General features: G+C 54.1%; 1 long non-coding RNA gene and 1 pseudogene across 1 annotated transcript in view; one reads left to right on the top strand and one right to left on the bottom strand.

Moving 5' to 3' along the window:
- The window catches only part of LOC129342163 (coiled-coil domain-containing protein 180-like), a 76,166-nt pseudogene that overhangs the window by 37,440 nt on the left and 20,722 nt on the right, over nucleotides 1-18,004 (top strand).
- The window catches only part of LOC129342166 (uncharacterized), a 200,717-nt gene continuing 195,392 nt past the window's right edge, over nucleotides 12,680-18,004 (bottom strand). The window contains exons 2-3 of the long non-coding RNA XR_008598206.1: nucleotides 13,115-13,166; nucleotides 12,680-12,758 (exon numbers count right to left, since the gene is read on the bottom strand). This is a non-coding gene — a long non-coding RNA (uncharacterized LOC129342166). The remainder of the gene's footprint in view (nucleotides 12,759-13,114; nucleotides 13,167-18,004) is intronic.

The raw sequence follows: 18,004 nt of genomic DNA, 5'->3' as shown, positions 1-18,004 counted from the left end.
TTACTTCACAAAACCCAAACCTTTGCTTACAAAATTAAATACTGTAGTCAACTGAAACCCTGCTTGTACCCTAAAAATCTTTAAAATAGACCGAATGTACCAGGTGCCCAGCTCCTTTCCAACCATTACAAGATAAATGTTCTTGCCTAAAAAATGCTGCTAGACCTCAATGAGCTGATCACAAACTGCTACCATTTATCAAGCATGAACCTTCCAGTCATGAAAAAAACCCACCATTTGCAGCACCTCTCTAATTAGAGATTTGTACTTTGCATACAGCTTGCCAAATTCCCAAACATTCCTCCCGTCTCAACAAAGGGAGCCCTTAAGTACACTGGGTTAAGATTAGAATCTTCTGTCTAGTAGCTTCCTTCCAGGGGGGTGGTATTTAACTTTGTTCTTCATCCACATACACTCCTGAACTTTTTCTGTTATTTGATCATTTTTACAGATTTCCAAATAGCTGAAATCTGATTTTACAGATCTCCTGAAACACCCTCTTCTACTCTTCAGACCTGGTCTCTCCCCAGACCGTTTCTCATTGTTACACATACATTAGTTGAAGCAAAAGCTCCGTGCCAAGGCACAGTAGAGAAATAAGAAAAAAAAGGGGGGGTAAAACATAACCAAAAGAAAACCTCTTCACCAGGCATGCAGTTAGCTGGGGCGGACGGTGACTGGGTCTTATGTGCCACCTCCCCCTTTTCTCTCCTATATGCACACTCGCAAAAACACAAAGATCCTCAAGGTTTGTTTTGACAAACACACAAAACAGATAAGATCAACTCCAAACATAGAAAGGGAAGGAAAGATACTTTTGAAACAGATTTGACAATAACAGTTTCTCAATACACTCACACCATCCAATTTTCAGGCAGCGTGGGACATTCCCCACTGCCCCTTCAGGCCTGGGTGACTGGTATCTTTTCAGCCTCTGGGAGGGTCTACTCCTGTGGCAGCAACGATGGATTTCCCAACCAGGCTCACACTTTCAAACCCCCAGGCGTCTGGTGCTCTCAGACTTTTCCCCAACCTGGTTTGCAACTTGCCCTTCAATGAGGTGCAAGCGCCTACTTGGATATGCTCCCCTTCATACACAGTTGCATTTGCTTATTATACATTCAAAATGAACAGAATGGACTGACAAACACATACAAATTCATCACAAGCACCTTCTCATTCAGAAAAAGAAAAAAAGAAAAGAAAAAAAAACACGCATGCGCATGGAGCATTTTGTACAACACCACACTGCCCAGTTGCTTACTCCCTTCCTTGCCAGGTCTGGCACACCCTCGGGCAGTTGATGTGCCTAACCCTGAAAATCCCTTTACACCAGTGAGGCGCTCACTCTTCCTCGCTCCTGTAAAGTCAAGCCTACGTTTCAGGCTCTCCTCACACAGAAGCGGCGGCCCCTTCCCCGCGGTCTACACAAACATCTCCTGGCTCACTCTCTTGAGCCCGCCTGCTCCCGCCTTGTCGGGAGCATGCTTAAACCTCTGACCCGTTCCCACGAGTCTCTCCTTGGGGTCTCCACTGAGCCCTGCACAAACCCACTTGGCGTTCTCTTGCCAGAACACCTGTTGCGCTCTCATTGAGGTGCTTGCAAGCCCTTCCGCTCAGCTCCTCTGAGCTCCTGGCCGTGCCTTCCTTGACAACCCTTGGCCGTCAAACACACTCATCTATTGGCGCCAATGTTCCACACACACACACACACACCTAGGTCTTACAGTTTCCTTCCTTTACTCATTTATGTGGGATCCCACCTCCCCTCCTCGCGTTAAATAATGCCTCTGCCCACCTACTGGGACTTATCAAGGTCTTCTATAGTCCTGCCCGAGGAGGGGGCCCTTTTTACCTCATTTCTCCTGCGCGCTCACAGTCACTCCTCCGCTTCCTTTCTCCAGGACTCCTTCTGGATTACGCTGTGTTTTTCCTGGGGCACCGACCCCTCACCAGCCACCAACTCCCACCAGCCAGCCAAAGTTCGAGCTGGAGTGCACTTTCTGGGAAGATGTTGATGCCCGCCAAGGGCAGCGCCACCAGGGCACAGACGGACGAAGCCCCCACTTGTTATGCAGAAACTTGTGCCTTAGGTGTCCCTCTCACCAATCACAATAAGAGACACACACACCACGGAGTCCTGTAGAATGAAGCAATATATGATGGTTTAATTTAAACAGTGGTGGAGCCCATTTTCACATGAGTAGGTGGTCTCCTTGTGTCCGGAGCTCATCAAAATTACAATAGAAGCACAGGCAATTAATACTTTCAGATAATCATAACAATATTACAATATTCTAATATTTGATATCTTATTGGCTCGTAACATATCTAGGGTCAGTTCTGATTTGAAGATGCAATTCTGGGCTGGCCCCTCTATTTGGGGGAATTCCAGTCTTCACGATTTTTTTTTCTCTGCCCTCATTTTGGAAGGGCACCGTCTAACCTTTTACCTACTTTCTTCTTGGCATAATACTTTCAAGGGCGCCAATGAGTCTCAATCTGGTGGATAGGAAGGGATGTTTTCCTATTCGTGCCCTTTCCCCCAGGTTCTTCTCAGCTTTAAGGAAGATAATACCACAGGTGGCCAAAACCAGCTTGCTGCATCAAATCAGTTTTCTACAAAAGGCTCTCTGGTACTGATTTCTATTGGAATCTATAGAATAATATAACATATAATATAAGTGCAGCCCTAAAAGCAGTATATCAGTTCTTACAGAGTTTCAAGTCTTCTTGTTTCAAGTGTCAAATTCTTACAGGTTACATTACAAGTACTACTTTGGCTCCTGAGCATAGAAAAAGTGCAAAGCATGTAATACTGAAAAAGCATAGGTTTAGTATATAAAAATAAGTATATAAAAAAACCTCCAAATCTATATCCATCAAAACCAACCATACTGAAACGGCAGTTCTTCATTGGTTTTAAGTATATATTTATCACAATCTACTCTTAAAATTTCTTTATATGTCCTCCACTCCTCTCCATCATATTCCACCTTTGGGTTTACAACTTCTGCAGGTATAATCCACATTGGAGTCTCTTCATCTAAATATCTCTTATATTTTTTCCAAACTGCAAATAAACTCCGTCTCACAAAATGATGTAAAAACATAGCACCAGCTCTTGTCTTCTCATACCACAGATATGCATGCCATCCAAAAGATTTGTTATATCCTTCCAACATCAATAGTTTGTTTTTTCAATAACATCCACTCTTTCAACCAAACCAAACATATAGCTTCGTGATACAATTGCAAATTCAATAATTGTAGTCCGCCTCTCTCCTTAGCATCCTATAATACCTTCATCTTGACTCTGGGCTTCTTCCCTGCCCATACAAAGTTCAAAATCTTCCTTTGCCATTTTTCAAATTGCTTATTATCTTTCACAATTGGTATTGTTTGCATTAAAAACATTATCCTCGGAAGTACATTCATTTTAATTACAGCAATGCGACCCAACCATGATAGATTCATTGTATTCCATTTCAACATGCCCATATCTATTTGCTGCCATAATTTGTCGTAATTGTTTTTTAAAAGATCAATATTTTTCGCAGTCAACTCAATACCTAAATATTTTGTTTTATGGACTACCTCACAATTCGTTATCTCCATTAATTCTTCTTGTTCTTGCTTAGACATATTTTTACATATTAATTTTGATTTACTCTTATTTACGTAAAGTCCTGCAAAGTCCCCAAATTCTTTTATTTTCTCCATAAATCTTGGCATATTTTGGATTTTTGGAAAATGCTGAGATATATAAATAGAATCATAAACCTTCTCCTGGATATAATAATCCCAGACTCTAGAAAACCAACTGTCGATAGATGGGATCTTGGGGGACTTCCAGTTAGCTGCCAAAAGGGATTTTCCGGCCATTAGGAGGTCATTAATTAATTCTTTCCTAATGCTTGGGATATCAACGTTGTCCCATTGATTTAGAAAAATTAGCTTAATATCAAAGGGTATTTCATAACCTGTTATTTCTTTTATATTCTTTAAAATCTCTATCCAATAGTTTTTAACTAGGGGACAATTCCACCAGCAATGATCGAAAGAACCTATCAAACTACATCCTTTCCAACAATAAGGTGACTGAGTTTGTGAAAATAATGAGAGGCTCTTTGGTGTTAAATAACATCTGTGGATAATTTTATAAGCTTGAATTCTGTTGTTTATTATGTGAGAATCTCTTATATTAGAAGACCAAATTTTTTTCCATTGGTCTGGGGGAATTACAGATCCACAATCAGTTAGCCAGTCTAGCTGATATTTCTGAGGTTTTAATTCAAAGGTATTAAGAAGCAGATTATAAAGTTTGGATATCAAACCTTTTTGCGTCCAATCTGTTTGATTTAAGAGCTGTTCAAATTCTGTCATGGGGTTACTAAGGATTTGTTTGATTCCCATTTGATACATCATGTGAGAAAATTGAAGATAAGTAAACCATTGCATTTTTTGTTGTAATTTATGTTCTAAGTCTTGTTTACTTAAAAAACCAATACTTGTGGATATATCAATTAAACGAGTTAAATTCTGTTGTTGCCAGAAAGACATAAAAGAATTAGATTGGCCTGGGGGAAACCATGCTTGTCCTAAAAAGGATGAAAACCGGGATAATTTTGGCAAAATCTTTTTTTTGTATTGAGACCATATGCTCAGTATACCCACTAAAAAAGGATTATTTATCAATTTGCATAAATGATCATTTTTAACATTCCATATTAAATTCTGTATTACAAGAGGTGCATAATTAGGATGTATCGTTGTAACCCAATTCAAAGAAGTTGGGGTTCGTAAAATCTGGACTACATTCAATAACCTGGTAGCTACTTGGTATGTGTTAAGGTCTGGGTAATTAAAACCCCCTTTCCTATATTTCAGTCGGATTGTGGTAAAAGCAATTCTCTGTTTTTTATAGTTCCATAAAAATTTATTTTGCCAGTTTTTTATCGTTTTCTGCGGGATCTTGAGTGGAATTGCTCTCATAAGAAATAGAAGTTTTGGCAGAATAAATGTTTTAATTATATGATACCTTTCAAACCAAGAGAGGTTTAATTTGTTCCATTTGCCTAAGTTTAATTTGATTTGTTCTATAACTGCATTATGATTTAGTTTAAACATTTGCTTCAAATCTGTAGAGATATTAATGCCCAAATATTTTATGTATTTAGAAACCCAGTGATAATTGCAGATTTTTTTTAGATGGGTAATTGAGTCTTTTTGAATATAGACTGGGAGCAATTGAGACACTAAGCTAGCAGCTTAGATATACAATAAACAATATTTTAATATGCAGCTATAAAATAAAATATTTTTATACTGGTGCACTTTAGAATTCTAGCAAATGTAAAAAAAAATATATAAAAATCACTACTTAAACTAATTAACTTTTATAGTAACAAAACCCTCCACAATACAATTCCCCTTAACCCTATAACACTATACCCTCTTCCCTCCCCCAAATCTTATTAGTAACAGCTCAAAGCTATAAAAATGTAGAAATTTTTATAAGAAAAAAAAACAGTTATAGTTCACAGACAGCCCAATCCTAAGAAGGGCGTGGAAAGTGAATAGGAACCGAACTAAGGCTTGCGACCGCGTATCTGGGCTTTACGCCCGCGTAAGTCGCCCTCTGCCCGCGCTGGGACGCGGCGCTGGCCCGCCGGCGGGCTTGCACTGGCGGAAGCCTCAGGCGCCCGGGCGGCGGCGTAGGAGTGGCGTAGAGCCCTGCACCGGCGTGGGGGGAGGGTGGGGCCGGAGTTAGTCCGCTCCCTAAGCCCCTCCAGAAGCGGGAACGCCCACAGTGGCGCAAAAAAGCTACGCCACGGAAAAAGAAGGCGTAGCCCATAGGCGTCCATGGAACGGCGAAAAATCAGCCCCCTCTCTGAGCGCCCAGCCCCGCCCCTATGGCCCGAAGGAGCATAGGATGAGAACTATCCCGGGGACCAATCAGCGTGTGCGCCCGGCGTGGACGAGCCCCCCTCTCTGCACCCAATCATCTGAGAACCCGCCCTACAAAATATCCGGCCAGCGCCGCCCAAACCCCCAGGTAAGTGAGCACTCTGCCGGAGGCTCTGCCCGTGTGCTGAGTGGCATTGCCCCTTTGAAAACCGAAACGGGCTGAGGGCATTCACGTTGGCAGGCGCAGAATGCACTCGGGGGACTTTGCGAAAAAGTGGGGGAACTTCTCGTAAAGGGGAAGAGGTGCAAATGTCTGCCTAACTCCCTTTCTACCGTGATAGAAAGAATGACTCAACATCTAACTGGACTCATGCACGCTAGTTGCTTCTAACTAAGCACAAACAAACTAACCCTTCCGTGACAGAAGGGAATGACACTTTGCAAATTAACCGCATGCTCTCCCGTTTCCTTGCAGGTGCCCTGACTCTGGTGCTCCCACCTGGTGATGACCGATGGAGCGCTGACAGGTGAGGAGGAGGTGGGGGGGGCGTTCCGCAGATTAGTGCAAACCGCCCATTCACCTGAACCCACCCGCTCACTTGCCGCTTTGGGTGAGGCCCAGCAGGGGTGGGGGGCAACCATGGCTGCCCCTGGCTGCCTCAGAGGCAGGCGCCTCGAAAACCACATGTGACCAGGTGTTTGTTGTGACCAGCTCATTCCCTCCCATAAAGGTAAAGGCTTCCCAAGGCCGAGTGCATCCTCGCCAGACTGTCAGGCATCAGCTGCTGCCCTCGACCATGTGCAACCCCCCCGGATGGCGGAGTGTGGGGCTTGCCTCAGCAGTAGAATGAGGTAAAGCCCACATGTGTCTTTTTCTCCCGCAGGCACGTCCAGGGCATGGCTGCTCCCCCGCGCCCCGCCCTCCCCAAACATCTCTGACGGACGGTTGGCTGCAGCCCAGGAAGCACCGTCGCGCCGCGGCCTGCATCCCAGCCCCGCCCCTCCGAGCGGGAAGGAGGGCTGTGTGGAATGCTCCGGCTCCCTCGCCAGCCTAAACGTAAGCCCGCTTTTTCCAGTGCAATAAAACGAGATGTACAACAACTGCCTTCTGTGTCTGAGAGTCTGACTTCGTCCTCCGCCCCTCCCCCAACACTCCCGTCACATATTTCCACCTGCACATTGCCACAAATGCATCCGACACACCCCGTCTTGCCTCCCCGCCCCCTCCCTCCCCTCACAGTAACGCCCCTCCCTCCCTCCTCCTCCCCCCCCTCCTCCTCTGTATTTGACCAGTGTCTGTACCACCCATCTGCCGAAGAGAACTTGATTCTCAGAAGCCTATGCTACAATAAAATTGGTTAGTTTTAAAGGTGCTACGGGACCCTTTTTGAATCCGCTACCACAGGCTAACACGGCTAACCCCCCTGCATCTATGGCCAGGTAGAGGGTTGGGGCGGGGCATGTGAGCGGGGAGGGGGATCAATCCCTGGTGGGGAGAGTAGCTGGCACCCGATAAGCCAGGGAGAGGGTGGTGCGAGCTGCCGCTGCAAGGGGGCGGGAGATGGCAGGGGAAACGGTCCGCTCGCTGGAACCTTAGCCCCACCAGTGGAGAATCCAGGGTGGTGGCAGGCGGATGCCATATCCCGGGCAGGAGGTCTCGTGCGCCTGGGGAGGGTCGCCCCCATCGCAACAGTCCCGTGAGCGGCCGCCTGCCAGAGTGGGTCCAGCCCCTCGGGCGTCTGCAGCAGCCCCATTGGTCATTCCAACACCTTCCACCCCAGGGCGTCCTGCCTCGCATCCAATCCTGTGGGGCAGTTGCGAGGCCCCCGCACCAACACAGCGTGGTTGTTGGGAGGGAAGGGGTGCGTCCGAGGCTGCCTGTGGCTCCGCCCTGGCCCGGCGCCGTCTCCTGCGTTCAGCAATTGTGGCCGCTCGCGTTGCCCTGCCGGGGGGGGAACCACTCCTACGCTGCCAGCCCCGCCAATCCTGCAGGGAAGGCCGCTGGCCCCGCCCACAGGGGCAGTGGAAGAGCGCACCAGCTGCGCAACGTGGCCAAAATGCGGGAGCCCGAGGCCCCCCGGCTGGCTGCCACAGCGCGCCCCTCCCCCGGCCGGGCCATGCAGGCTGGGTGGCCACCCCAGGCCCCGGGAGGGCCCCCCGATGGCAGGTTGCGTGACTGCCCCAGCTCAGGGCGGCATGCCAGGCAGGGCAGGTGCGTTAGGGCAATGTGGAAGACATGCCAGAGCGGCCCCTGGCCAGTCCTTGTGCATCCTAAGCACCCCCCCTCTTGGAAGGGATACGCTGTCACAGCGGGCCTGGTCATGCGCTCATGGTGCCAGGGCAGGATATGGCTGGCAGTTCACCAAAGTATCGCAGGCAGACACGGGTCCATGGGTAGATGAGCTTTATTCCCAGTCCCACGGCGCAACGTACGGCCAGGCCCAAGGGTTCGCATCCTGCAAGGATGCACCTGAGCAGCACAGCATCCCCGAAAGGGAAGAGGGCCCTGGGGCCATAGGAAGCCAACCACCGCGGCCCCCTCCCCTCCAACCCACAGGTCTGAGCCGGGGGGCCTGTGCTGAACCTATCCATGAACTATGCAGCTGCCAGACAGAAGATAGGGAATTGTTACATCTCAGACCCTCCAAGGTCATGCCGGCGGGCGGTGTAGTTCGGCGGGCAGCACAGAAACACTATACCCACAGCGGTTCTGGCTGCATGGAGGGCGACGGGTGGCGGGAGCAGTGGGCGGCCAGGCTCGGGGCCCAGCTCATTGCCAAGACAGCCGGGAATGACCTCCTGGCAGATGAGGGTGCGATGACTGTGCGGCCAGTTTACCTGGAGGAGCTCTTCCCTGGCCGTGCGGATGAGGCCCACCTCATACGAGCGTGGCTAGACGCGGCGCTGTGCGAGGTGGAGCATGACCTCCTGGAAGAGGAGGTGGCTGCGGGCCCCGCGCGCAGTAAGTCGGGGTCCTCGGCGCCATCTGGGGGGCCTCCTCCGCTGCCACAGAGGGCAGGCCGTAAGGGCCCGGAGGCGTCCCAGCCACTTCCATCGATGCGCAGGTTGCAGGTGCAGGTTGCAGGCTTCCCCAATGTGATTGGAGCAGTCGACTGCACGCATGTGGCCATATGCGCTCCCAGAGAGGAGCCGCAGGTCTACAGGAATCGGCACCGGTTCTACAGTATCAACGTCCAGGCAGCCTGTGACCACCAGGGGATCTTCACGGACCTCGTTGCCAAGTTCCCGGGAAGCGTCCACGACGCACAGATCTTCACCACCTCCGGCCTGAACAGGCTCCTGTCATCATGGCCTGAGGGGAGAGGCTGGCTCCTAGGTCAGGAGTTGGTGGGGGAGCTGTGAGGGGACGGGGATGGGAAGGGAGATCCTAACACCGCCTCCCCTTGCAGGTGACCGTGGCTATCCATTGCTGCCTTACCTCCTGACGCCATACCCTGCGGATGAGCCCGCCGAAAGAGCCAACTACAACCAGGCCCACCGGCGCACGAGGATGGTGATCGAACGTGCTTTCGGTCAGCTGAAAATGTGCTTCAGATGCCTCCATCACACGGGCGGCCGCCTGGCCATGCAGCCGCTCACCGTCGCCAAGCTCGTGGCTGCCTGTGTCATGCTGCACAATATTGCCGTGCGCCAGCAGCTCCCCTTGCCAGCCACAGAGGGCCCAGGCGAGGACCCCTGGCTGCCGCCCGCCGGTCGCCTTTCTCCTGACGCCCCTGCAGAGCCCCAGGAGCATGACCGAGCTGTGCGAGACAGGGTCGCGGAGCACCTGTGGCATGCTGCGCGCTGAGGGCCATGCCTGGCCATGGGAGGCTCGGCCGGCCAAACACTCGCCCTTTACGCCCCTTTGGTGTCCCAGGCTTCCCCTCCGAGTCCCCGCTCCCTCGACCCCTGCATGTAGAGAGCATGGGAAAGTCGCCCCAGCCAGCAGCCACCGCCCCCCATGGACGGGCTGCACTGGAAGAGCGGTTAACGAACTTGGCTTTATTCCCAATCGATTCCAGGGCCGCATCAGGCGCCCAGAGAGCAGCTTGCCAACCCAGAACCCCGGCCTCAGCAGCCAGGAGGGTGAGGGCTAGGTAGCGCGTCGGAGCAGGGGGAGGCCAGCGGCCCCGCCACGGCATCCCCATTACAGAGCAGGGGCCCGGCTGGGGTCCCAGATGCCTGTGCCTGGGATGGCATATCGGCAGCTGCCCGGCCGTCCGTGGGGATGGGCTCCAGCTTCGGCCGCTTCCTGCCAGGCCCCTCCACTGGGTCACCCTCTGGGTCTTCAGCAGGTGGCGGGTAGCGGGGTGGAGACCAGGCGGTGAAGCCCCTCCCAAGTTCCTCCTCATCTGGCGAGGGGCTCCGGGCGGGCGCCGCTGTGGGGGCAAGAGGTGGGGGATGGGAGCGTCAGGGCCCCTGTGGGCTCTGGGGTTGTCGTCGCGGCCGCAGGCCTCCCCACCCCACATGCCCGTGCCCCTCCTGTTGTCGAGACTCACATGGTGCCGCTGCCCGCGCCTGCTGGAATGCCCCGTGAACCCGGTCCATGGCAGCCATCCACCTGTCATTGATGGTCCCTGCAGAGGGGGGAGAGAGGGAGGGGGGGCACCCATTGGTGGCAGCCCGGCATGTGCTGCAAGCACCTGCAACCTGCGCCTCGACGGAAGTGGCTGGGACGCCTCCGGGCCCTTACGGCCTGCCCTCTGTGGCAGCGGAGGAGGCCCCCCAGATGGCGCCGAGGACCCCGACTTACTGCGCGCGGGGCCCGCAGCCACCTCCTCTTCCAGGAGGTCATGCTCCACCTCGCACAGCGCCGCGTCTAGCCACGCTCGTATGAGGTGGGCCTCCTCCGCACGGCCAGGGAAAAGCTCCTCCAGGTAAACTGGCCGCGCAGTCATCGCACCCTCATCTGCCAGGAGGTCATTCCCGGCTGCCTTGGCAATGAGCTGGGCCCCGAGCCTGGCCGCCCACTGCTCCCGCCACCCGTCGCCCTCCATGCAGCCAGAACCGCTGTGGGTATAGTGTTTCTGTGCTGCCCGCCGAACTACACCACCCACCGGCATGACCTTGGAGGGTCTGAGATGTAACAATTCCCTATCTTCTGTCTGGCAGCTGCATAGTTCATGGATAGGTTCAGCACAGGCCCCCCGGCTCAGACCTGTGGGTTGGAGGGGAGGGGGCCGCGGTGGTTGGCTTCCTATGGCCCCAGGGCCCTCTTCCCTTTCGGGGATGCTGTGCTGCTCAGGTGCATCCTTGCAGGATGCGAACCCTTGGGCCTGGCCTTACGGTGCGCCGTGGGACTGGGAATAAAGCTCATCTACCCATGGACCCGTGTCTGCCTGCGATACTTTGGTGAACTGCCAGCCATATCCTGCCCTGGCACCATGAGCGCATGACCAGGCCCGCTGTGACAGCGCATCCCTTCCAAGAGGGGGGGGTGCTTAGGATGCACAAGGACTGGCCAGGGGCCGCTCTGGCATGTCTTCCACATTGCCCTAACGCACCTACCCTGCCTGGCATGCCGCCCTGAGCTGGGGCAGTCACGCAACCTGCCATCGGGGGGCCCTCCCGGGGCCTGGGGTGGCCACCCAGCCTGCATGGCCTGGCCGGGGGAGGGGCGCGCTGTGGCAGCCAGCCGGGGGGCCTCGGGCTCCCGCATTTTGGCCACTTTGCGCAGCTGGTGCGCTCTTCCACTGCCCCTGTGGGCGGGGCCAGCGGCCTTCCCTGCAGGATTGGCGGGGCTGGCAGCCTAGGAGTGGTTCCCCCCCCCCCGGCAGGGCAACGCGAGCGGCCACAATTGCTGAACGCAGGAGACGGTGCCAGGCCAGGGCGGAGCCACAGGCAGCCTCGGACACACCCCTTCCCTCCCAACAACCACGCTGTGTTGGTGTGGGGGCCTTGCAACTGCCCCACAGGATTGGATGCGAGGCAGGACGCCCTGGGGTGGAAGGTGTTGGAATGACCAATGGGGCTGCTGCAGACGCCCGAGGGGCTGGACCCACTCTGGGAGGCGGCCGCTCACAGGACTGTGTTGCTGGGGCTGCGGCTGCGATGGGGGCGACCCTCCCCAGGCGCGCGAGACCTCCTGCCCGGGATATGGCATCCGCCTGCCACCACCCTGGATTCTCCACTGGTGGGGCTAGGGTTCCAGCGAGCGGACCGTTTCCCCTGCCATCTCCCACCCCCTTGCAGCGGCAGCTCGCACCACCCTCTCCCTGGCTTATCGGGTGCCAGCTACTCTCCCCACCAGGGATTGATCCCCCTCCCCGCTCACATGCCCCGCCCCAACCCTCTACCTGGCCATAGATGCAGGGGGGTTAGCCGTGTTAGCCTGTGGTAGCGAATTCAAAAAGGGTCCCGTAGCACCTTTAAAAGTAACCAATTTTATTGTAGCATAGGCTTCTGAGAATCAAGTTCTCTTCGGCAGATGGGTACAGACACTGGTCAAATACAGAGGAGGAGGGGGGAGGAGGAGGGAGGGAGGGGGCGTTACTGTGAGGGGAGGGAGGGGGCGGGGAGGCAAGACGGGGTGTGTCGGATACATTTGTGGCAATGTGCAGGTGGAGATATGTGACGGGAGTGTTGGGGGAGGGGCGGAGGACGAAGTCAGACTCGCAGACACAGAAGGCAGTTGTTGTACATCTCGTTTTATTGCACTGGAAAAAGCGGGCTTGCGTTTAGGCTGGCGAGGGAGCCGGAGCATTCCACACAGCCCTCCTTCCCGCTCGGAGGGGCGGGGCTGGGATGCAGGCCACGGCGCGACGGTGCTTCCTGGGCTGCAGCCAACCGTCCGTCAGAGATGTTTGGGGAGGGCGGGGCGCGGGGGAGCAGCCATGCCCTGGACGTGCCTGCGGGAGAAAAAGACACATGTGGGCTTTACCTCATTCTACTGCTGAGGCAAGCCCCACACTCCGCCATCCGGGGGGGTTGCACATGGTCGAGGGCAGCAGCTGATGCCTGACAGTCTGGAGAGGATGCACTCGGCCTTGGGAAGCCTTTACCTTTATGGGAGGGAATGAGCTGGTCACAACAAACACCTGGTCACATGTGGTTTTCGAGGCGCCTGCCTCTGAGGCAGCCAGGGGCGGCCATGGTTGCCCCCCACCCCTGCTGGGCCTCACCCAAAGCGGCAAGTGAGTGGGTGGGTTCAGGTGAATGGGCGGTTTGCACTAATCTGCGGAACGCCCCCCCACCTCCTCCTCACCTGTCAGCGCTCCGTCGGTCATCACCAGGTGGGAGCACCAGAGTCAGGGCACCTGCAAGGAAACGGGAGAGCATGCGGTTAATTTGCAAAGTGTCATTCCCTTCTGTCACGGAAGGGTTAGTTTGTTTGTGCTTAGTTAGAAGCAACTAGCGTGCATGAGTCCAGTTAGATGTTGAGTCATTCTTTCTATCACGGTAGAAAGGGAGTTAGGCAGACATTTGCACCTCTTCCCCTTTACGAGAAGTTCCCCCACTTCCCCCCGGATGTTTTGTAGGGCAGGTTCTCAGATGATTGGGTGCAGAGAGGGAGGCTCGTCCACGCCGGGCGCGCACGCTGATTGGTCCCCGGGATAGTTCTCATCCTATGCTCCTTCGGGCCATAGGGGCGGGGCTGGGCGCTCAGAGAGGGGGCTGATTTTTCGCCGTTCCATGGACGCCTATGGGCTACGCCTTCTTTTTCCGTGGCGTAGCTTTTTTGCGCCGCTGTGGGCGTTCCCGCTTCTGGAGGGGCTTAGGGAGCGGACTAACTCCGGCCCCACCCTCCCCCCATGCCGGCGCAGGGCTCTACGCCACTCCTACGCCGCCGCCCGGGCGCCTGAGGCTTCCGCCAGTGCAAGCCCGCCGGCGGGCCAGCGCCGCGTCCCAGCGCGGGCGGAGGGCGACTTACGCGGGCGTAAAGCCCAGATACGCGGTTGCAAGCCTTAGTTCGGTTCCTATTCACTTTCCACGCCCTTCTTAGGATTGGGCTGTAAATGCTGTATTCAATACAATGTGGATCAAGGTGTACCAATTCATAAAGTATGGGATACCTATAAGGCTGTTATTCGAGGAGTACTGATAGATTTAAATGCCAGAGATAAGAAGAATAAAGAATTGAAATTGAAGGAAATTCAAGAAAAGATAACGCAAAAAGAGCAACAATTAAAGAAAAGACCAGGTAAAAAGAAATTGCAACATGAGATTAGAATGTTACAGGAACAAATAAAAGTGATGGAAAACAAGGAGGTGGAATGGGAACTGAAGAGACTGAAACAAAAATCTTTTGAAGGAGCCAACAAACCTGGGAAATATCTAGCATGGCAGTTGAAGAAAAAGAGAGAAAAGAAAATAATAAGTAAAATTATAGAAGATGGAAAAGAGCTATTTGATCAAAATGCAATTGGCAGAGCATTTTATAAATATTATGCGAAATTATATCAGAAAAAACCTATTGACAAAAGGTTAATGGAGGAATTCTTTCATAAAATGAAATTGCCAGAGGTGCCTAAGAAACTGAAAGACAATTTGAATGCTAAAATTTCAGTAACAGAAATTATGGAGGCGATACAAGCAACGAAAGTGGGAAAGGCGATTCGGGGGGCGTGGCATCTGTGCAAGATGGATGCATATTGAAGGAGCTCCAGCTCTCCCCCGCTTGGAAACATGTAAATAAAGCTTTTTAAAGCTTAAAGTTTGAGGAGGCTATGAAAAAGCAGGGGTTGATGAAGAAAAAATCGCCAACAAAAGCAGTTAAGTGCTTGCAAAACCTCTTTGAAGGAGCTGACTTCAAAAAGCCGCGGCCTGGAAAGCAAAACAAACATGGCCGAGGGAACGCTGGAAGCTAGTGCAGAGGTAAATAAACAACTTTTGCTCTTACCTAAACAAACAGCACAGCTTGAACAGTCACTCTTAAAACAAATGTCGGCTTTAATACAGCCCCTTTCAATGCAGTTGGCAGACATTAAGCTAGAGCTCACTAAAACAAATGCAAAGGTTGGAAATGCCCTGGATTTGGCACTTATGTCGCAGAGGGATATTCGTGAGCTCCAAGACACCTCTGACTCTCATCAAATGAGGCTAATTAAACATGAAGTGGCTGCACGAAGAAACAATTTGAAGATAAGAGGCGTAGAAGAGTTGCAATCTATTAATGATAACTTAATCACAACGCTAACTAAATGGTTCTCTGAACTGCTCGATTTACCTAACGATGCAGAGCTAACCATCACTAAGGCATTTTGATTGGGATCTGAACAGGCTGCCAAAAAGAGAAATCTTCCAAGAGATATCATTGTGGAAATTGCAGACCACAAAATACGCAAGCAACTAATGGATGTGACCAGAGTCAAAAGCCCACTTCTTTCCAATGAAAAGCCAGCTTACATCTTTCCTGATTTACCTGGTGAAGTGCTGTCCAAAAGGAAGGACTTAAAATCAGTCACTTTAGCCTTGCAAAGAGCTAACATTCGTTACAGATGGAGCAACTTTATTAAACTCTCTGTCATGCATAATGGAAAACAACTGATTGCTTCAAATTTAGATGAGGCTGAACAATTGCTGCAAAACTTGCATGTGGAGACTCCGATGGATGTCAGCAAGTATAGTCAAAAAAGAAATTTTCCAACACCTTCTCCTCAAAAAGGGAGTAAAATCCCTATTCTGGACAACTAATTAAGAACAACAAAAAAAGAATTAAGCTTAATGTGGGAATGTGTTTTTGAGTTTAGTCAACAGTTGAGTTGGAAATTCTCTGCACATTAATGTTCATCTTAATTTTCCAGGTGGGGGGAGACTAGGGTGGCTTCTTCAGTGTGGCTCCTGCTGGGTTGATAGTTCCAAAGGGTTGGTTTTTTACCAAATAGCTAGTGTGTGCAGTAACACACTAGTCTAACAGCGCAATCCTATGGCCGGCCCCAACGCCGGCGCGGCTGCACTGGTGGTGTGGCGGCGGCGCCGGGCCGGATCCTGTGCCAGCAAAGTGTGGCCGCAGCGGCGCCCGCAGCGGCGCAGAGATGCAAATTTGGAGACCCAGAAAGTGTTGTGGGCGGGTCTGATGCACGGCCGCCGCCAGGCGCAGCCAAAGGGCGCTGTTCCTGATAAGCGGCAGGGGGAGGGGCCAGGAAAGGCACAGCCTATGGGCAGCACGCAATCCCGGCCAGGCCCCAGAGCAGCAGGCAAACCGCGCCCATGCCGGCAGACTGCCTCGGCTCGTGCGTCGGGCGGGGCTCGCAGTTGGGAAGGAGAGGGGTGGGCATGGTCTGAGGATCCTCTCCCCCGTTTGCCCAATGTAACACCAAGTCCGTGGCGGCCGTGTCGAGAGGTTGGCATGGGACTGGCAGGCGCCCTGCCATGAGGAATCCAGGACAGCAGCCAGTCTCTGGCAGCAGGGGACAGCCCCCAAGTGGCGCCGAAGGGGAGGGCTGGCCTGAGGCCACCACCAAGAGGCAGACACAGCGGGCCTGCCCCCTCGTCCCCATCCCAAGGCAAAGAACACAGACACCCATTGCACAGAAATCAGCCTTTATTATTATATCATCCCACCTCCCCCAGCAGATGTGAGGAAGGGGAGGCGTGTAGGAGAGCCGCCTGTGCAGCAAAACACCCCACCCCACCCCCAAGGCGGCAGCGGCGGTCACCGGCGAGGCCGGCGGCCGGACCCCCTTGGCCGTCCACGGGCCCGGCCTCTCGCACGCAACTGGGCCCGAGGGAGGGGTGCCTCTGGGGCGGGTGGAGCTGCTGCAGCGGGTGGGGCCGGAGGGTCGAGGATGGCGACGAGCCGCCCGAGCAGGGCTTTGGCACGGGCTTGAGAGGCACGGAGCCCTTCCCCCACTTCCAGTACCGCAGCCATGAACTCCCGGCCGCGGTTGTTCGCCTCCTCCCATGCAGCGTGCACCTCTAGCCGCTCCCTCTCAATCGCCGCCCACATTGCGGCTAGTGTCGGGGGAAGCCGCTGGGCAGGGCGGGGGCCGCGAGCCCGTGCGCCTGGAAGGACCCCCTCCATGGGCCCCTCCCCCTCAGAGGCGGAGCCAGGTCCTTCCCGCACACGGCCCATGGCACCTGGGGGCGGGGGGGCTGGAGGGGCTGGTGCTGCAGGCTGGGACAGCTCCTCGAGCGGCTCTGTCGATGAGGTGTCCTGAACCGGCGGAGTCCCAGGGCCACCTTCACCCTCCACCGACACAGGGAAGCCGAGCGACTGCAGGAGAGCCGCTCCGGCAGCAGAGGTCCTCCGGGAGGGTGGCAGCTCGCGCAGCTGGGCAAACCTCCCCGCCTATCTCCAGGCGCATGGTCCCTGCTGGAGTGAGACATGGGTGGGAAGAGGCCCCAGGGAGGGAAGAGCAGCGGCCCAACATGGGCTGCCACAGGCCACCGAGCCGGGCCAAGCACACCCATTCCAGCTGCGGCCGCAGCCCCTCGTCTTGAGACCGGTCAGCGCCATGAGGGGCCTTGGATGTGTGGCCGAGGCCGGTGGCCGAGCCGGTCCCTGGCCCCACCAGCAGCAGGGCCACAGATACATACCGCGCTCCGGATCCATGCCCCCCGACGGGCCCGGTTGAGGCTCCTCGTCGCTGGCAGCAGGGGCTTGCTGTGGCGGTGGAAGGGCTGCCTGTTCCTGGGCCCCGCTCTCTGCCAGGGGGGGCACAGACTCCGCTGCCTCTGCCGCCGCCTGGCTTGGGTCTGGACCCTCAGGGGCCGTGCCTACTCACGGGAGAGGCCCTGTCACACATGTGCCACGATCCATGCGTTCCCCCCCCCCCTCGCCTCCCTGAATCCACAAATACTAACCGGGCAGGACCTCAACGCCCAGGCCGCCCACCACCGCCTCCGGGATGACCGCTCGCATGACCGCCTCTGGGCCTGGGAGCCCCTCGTCAAGGGCCCGCTCATAAGGAACCCCCTGAGACATGAGGAGGCGCACTCGTTTGCGCACGGGCCCGAAAGAATCATTCCAGCACTTCATTGCCGAGTGAGCAGTGCGGGGCGCGTTGCCCACAGCCGAGACCCTGTCAGCTGCCATCTGCCAGAATGCCCGTCATCGAGACCGGGACGAGGCGCCCCTGTGCGTGCTCAGGGCGACCTCCGCATTCTCCACCACGAACCCAAAAAGCAGCACTCTCTCGGCCTCCGTCCGGCT

The sequence above is a fragment of the Eublepharis macularius genome, chromosome 14, assembly GCF_028583425.1.
Source record: "Eublepharis macularius isolate TG4126 chromosome 14, MPM_Emac_v1.0, whole genome shotgun sequence".
In the NCBI taxonomy this organism is placed as follows: Eukaryota; Metazoa; Chordata; class Lepidosauria; order Squamata; family Eublepharidae; genus Eublepharis; species Eublepharis macularius.
Note: the sequence above shows the minus strand (reverse complement) of the source record. Positions and strands in the feature narration are given on the sequence as shown.